Source organism: Sinocyclocheilus grahami, unplaced genomic scaffold (assembly GCF_001515645.1).
Source record: "Sinocyclocheilus grahami isolate Dianchi unplaced genomic scaffold, SAMN03320097.WGS_v1.1 scaffold957.1, whole genome shotgun sequence".
Classification (NCBI taxonomy): Eukaryota; Metazoa; Chordata; class Actinopteri; order Cypriniformes; family Cyprinidae; genus Sinocyclocheilus; species Sinocyclocheilus grahami.
The window spans coordinates 1-4814 of record NW_015506136.1 but is presented as its reverse complement, the minus strand read 5'-3'; the positions used below and the strand labels follow the sequence as shown (position 1 = coordinate 4814).

The following is a 4814-nucleotide window of genomic DNA, read 5'->3' as shown; positions in this document are numbered from 1 at the left end:
CTGTTGGATGGCCCGGCTACAGCATCCTCGCCACCACCTACTCTCCTGTTGAATGGCCCGGCTACAGCATCCAGGCCACCTTCTCGCCTGTTGGATGGCCCGGCTACAGCATCCTCGCCACCTACTTTCCTGTTGGATGGCCCGGCTACAGCATCCTCGCCACCTACTTTCCTGTTGGATGGCCCGGCTACAGCATCCTCGCCACCTACTTTCCTGTTGGATGGCCCGGCTACAGCATCCTCGCCACCTACTTTCCTGTTGGATGGCCCGGCTACAGCATCCTCGCCACCACCTACTCTCCTGTTGAATGGCCTGGCTACAGCATCCAGGCCACCTTCTCGCCTGTTGGATGGCCCGGCTACAGCATCCAGGCCACCTTCTCGCCTGTTGGATGACCCGGCTACAGCATCCAGGCCACCTAATCTGCTAAACTCCACATTTTTTACAAATGGATTTGGGCATCTTCTCAAACTCAGCTGCTTGTGGGGGTAGTGGCGAAGTGTCGATCGTGTCTTGTAGCGGTACAATATAGAGTGTGATCTTGCCATTGTTAGATGCTGTTTTTAAAGACTTTGCTGTGTAGCCCTCGGACTCAGGTGGCACCACAGTCAGTTTTCTCTGGCCACACCCACCTTGTTTTTAAAGAAAATAGACTATTTTTACATTGACATATTCCGATTAACAACATTCTAATGAAAAACATGAAAACACAATTAATGCATTGTGAAATACTGACAACATGCTGCTTCTATTGTTAAGTAACACTTTGTCTCACTGCATTATAACACTTTAAGTAGCTGAAGGATAGCTAAACGTGCTATTACAATTACTAACAATATGCAATGAAGCTTATCAACAAATTTCCATACCTGCAGCTTTATAGCAAAGCCAACCACCAGACAGCTGCTTCATTTTGTGAAACTCCTCTTCAAGGACACTGACAATCTAAATTAAGAATGAAAATGAAGAATAAGGAATTCAGCTTAAGACAGATCAGTGAAAACAGAGGGAAACTACCTCTTTGTGGTCACATTTTTCTGGCAACAACACAACTCTTCGCCCAAGGCCTGCCTGAAGCAGTCTAAGTTCCTCTCTCCCCTTTGGAGTTCGGTCACTGTGCTCTGGGAGCAGAAAGAATTGGATGGAGACCTTTCGTGTTGATTTTGTTTCCTGAAAACGACGTTTAACTTGTTTTTTAAAAACAGTCCAGGGAATGATCGGTCAAAAAAAGAAATCAGCTTATTAAAATTATAACACTTGTGTACAGTGAGATAAGCAAAAAACATAAACAATACAACCTTTTTACTAAATAATGTATGTTTATAGAAGGGATCCCCAACCCTGTTCCTGGAGGGCTACCTTCATACATACTTTAGTTCCAACACACCTGTCTGTCATTTTCAAGTAACCCGGGACCACTTGATTAATTGGTACAGGTGTGTTTGATTAGAAGTGGAGCTGAACGCTGCCGGACAGTCGCTTTCCAGGAGCATGGTTGGAGACCCCTGTTTTTTAGCATTAAAGCGTTCAGCCAAAAATGGAAATTCACTAATTATTTACTCATGTCAGTCTTTCTTCTGCAAAACAAAAAAAATAAAGTATTTAGCTGAATGGTCTCAACTTTTTTTGTTCATGTAGTTAATGTAGATGGTGACCAAAATATTTTTTTTAAATAATCTTAAATATATCTTATTTGGTGTTCCACAGAAGAAAGTCATACAAGTTTGGAAAAACATGTGGGTGAGTAAATGATGAAGAAGTTTCATGCTCTGTTAAATTATTCAATTAACATTAGGAGCTAACCTTTGCATTTCATTGTTGACAGTTGGTGAAGGCTTATTAGTATTTTTTTCAGTATTTACTCATGTCAGTCTTTCTTCTGCAAAACAAAAAAAATAAAGTATTTAGCTGAATGGTCTCAACTTTTTTTGTTCATGTATTTAATGTAGATGGTGACCAAAGTATATTTTTTAAATAATCTTAAATATATCTTATTTGGTGTTCCACAGAAGAAAGTCATACAAGTTTGGAAAAACATGTGGGTGAGTAAATGATGAAGACATTTCATGCTTTATCAAACTATTCCATTAACATTACAAGCTAACCTTTGCATTTCATTGTTGACAGTTGGTGAAGGCTTATTTGTATTTTTTCAGCAGAAACACCTGACATTACACAAATTGCATTATTTCCTGTATGTAAGGCACCAGCAGGTCCATTAGAACCTGTTCTTATAAGTCTTGGCTGAGTGGGAGTACCAGTGGGGGTGTGCCGTGCTTCCTCCACACAATCCAGCAAGTTTTTTAAGGCAGTTTGCAATCGCTCTTGATGAGCCTGCTCCTGAAAAGTAATCAGAGTAGTAATTGCACTACTACAGTAGTACTACATGCATGATTCCATCTGCCTACTGATTGCTTAATCTAACCTTTTAGCAGCAGAATCTAATAGAAATATGCGATCTTCAAAATTGAGTTAGTTAAATCAGGGCTGGAAATGGGGGAGAGGGGACACAAAGTCCAGGGAGTACATTTTCACACATATAGTGGGATTTCTGCATCTGTGGTAAAATATGCCCCCAACTTGAGTACCCCCAGAGAATCTTGCCCATGTCCAGCACTGAGTTAAAGTATTGTTTTACGTATTGTTGGGAAGAGCACTGCATGATTCTGAGACCTAATTGGTATTAACAGTTTTAATTACTGAATGTAGCGTCAGTTCAGTGGTGTAAGCAGAGATATATGATCTACATTTCTACATAAATGGTATACCAGCCCTTATGGTTTTACTACAGTTAAGCCAATGGTAATCAATAAGCCATAAAACATGGTTAAATGATCGTGAAGTCTCTATATTTGTCTGTTTGTGCATTAAAGTACCATTCCCGCTGCCGCAAGGACAATGCTGAGCCGAAATGACTGGGGATGGGCGTATCGATCCAAAGTATCGATATAGCGATACTGACGTGAGTATCGAAAGTATCGATACTCAAACAAAAAATATCGATACTAAGGTCTGTTTTATTTACCAGTGATTTTGTTAATTTAACAAAATAATAATAATAATAATGCGTACAATATGCATTGAATTGGACGAATAACCTTTGTTAGCGAGTAATTGTGTAGGATAGAACTATTTTCCTGCTCATCTGGACATGCAAATGTTGCAATACAGAACCAATCAATCACAGAGAGCGTTCACTCACTTCTGACAGTGCATTCAAACAGGGCTGCTTTTCCCAAAAGTATCATAAGAAAGCATTACATCTTTTGGGAACGGCAGCCCTGAACAATGCTTATCAGAGGACAGAAAAAAACACACAAATGTTTGAGTTATTTCACAATAAACAAATTGAAATTGTAGCCTACATAGTTTGTGCAATTACAATTATTTAAATTGAACGTTGAAAGATAATATAGATCATGTTCTATTCTGTAATGTTAATAGAAATCATACACTGTCAGAATAAAAAGGTTGCATTTTATGCATGCAACAGCTGGTCACTGGCAGTCCCATGGTTTTATTAAAGTGACCATAGTTCAACTGTAGTATTTATAGATTTGAATAATGTGTAAACAAAAAACATATTTGAACCATGTGTAAACAAAAATATAACCTAATAAGTTACAATTAAGGCATATTGAATGTTAAAATGCATTTTAAACATAAAGTTAAGTGCTTATCATTACCCATTTTAGTCTTAGTAATTTAATACATTTCATCATTTAAAAGTTTAGTTCGAATCGATATCGACGATACTGATTTGAAAAATATCGGTATCGTATCGAAAACAAAATAAGTGGTATCGCCCATCCCTAGTCTTCCTGGCGCGTCATTGAGCCAATCAAATAATAGAAAACAAAGAGTCAACAAGACTCTCGTTTGATTGGTTACAAGAAATAAGTCCCGCCTTCCCACTCACGCTTGCAAACTCCAGTAAGTGAGAGAATCGTGCCAAAACTGCAAGCACGGGTGAAAGAAAGACGGTGCAGCGCATATCGGGTTATTTCAGGAAAAGTTTTGCCCCGCGTACGCAACACGTTGTTTACACCTTTGCAACAGCTTTATTTTACACACAGAGACATATTCTTCAGAATGAATCCGTTTTGCTATTCATAACACCACTGTTTTTGCTTGCAAATTGCCGTTTACAGACTTGCAAGGCTTTTGGCCGCATTTCAGCGCAAAAAACGTGCCAAAAGTGTAAGCGCGGAAAAAACGTAGGTCAGAAGAATACAGATCATATTTATTTGAAGTTGCAGTTTTTCAACACATGATTTATACTTACGAAACATAGTCAAATAATGCCAGCCCTGTTTTCTTGAGTGTATAACTTGATTTACACCTTTACAAAACTTATTTTGCGCATGCAAATTTATTTTACGCTTGCAATGTCACGTACACTTTCACAAATATTACCCTGCGTATGCAAATCTTTTAGGCATAAAATTACCTTCATAGAGCTGGCCTTAAAGGGGTCCTATTATGCTTTTTCAGTTTTTCAACTTTAGTTAGTCTGTAATGTTGCTGTTTGAGCATAAAAAAGATCTGCAAAGTTACAAAGCTCAAAGTCCACTTCAAAAGGACATATTTTATTTACCAGAAATCACTTTTCAAAAACTACAACAAACGACTCGTTTGGACTACAACGCATATTTTCCGGGATTTGTGATATCACAAATATCGACGAATGGGACGAGACCTGGTTGAGCTGCACTAGAGAAGGCAACGAGTGTTATCACTATGTTGGAGACACTCTATCTTTCCCAAGGCAGATGAACTTAGAGTGGTTACAATCATCCGAGTTTAAATCGCGC

General features: G+C 38.8%; 1 long non-coding RNA gene and 1 pseudogene across 1 annotated transcript; one reads left to right on the top strand and one right to left on the bottom strand.

Moving 5' to 3' along the window:
• Positions 1 to 395, top strand: part of LOC107564718 (uncharacterized) — a 3911-nt pseudogene extending 3516 nt beyond the window's left edge.
• A 170-nt stretch (positions 396 to 565) lies between these two features.
• On the bottom strand, positions 566 to 1522 carry LOC107564728 (uncharacterized). Its single transcript, XR_001606276.1, has 4 exons — positions 1299 to 1522; positions 1018 to 1187; positions 870 to 945; positions 566 to 632 (listed from the first exon to the last, which is right to left on the bottom strand). It is a non-coding gene; the product is annotated as an uncharacterized lncRNA (long non-coding RNA).
• Between the last annotated feature and the right edge of the window lie 3292 nt (positions 1523 to 4814).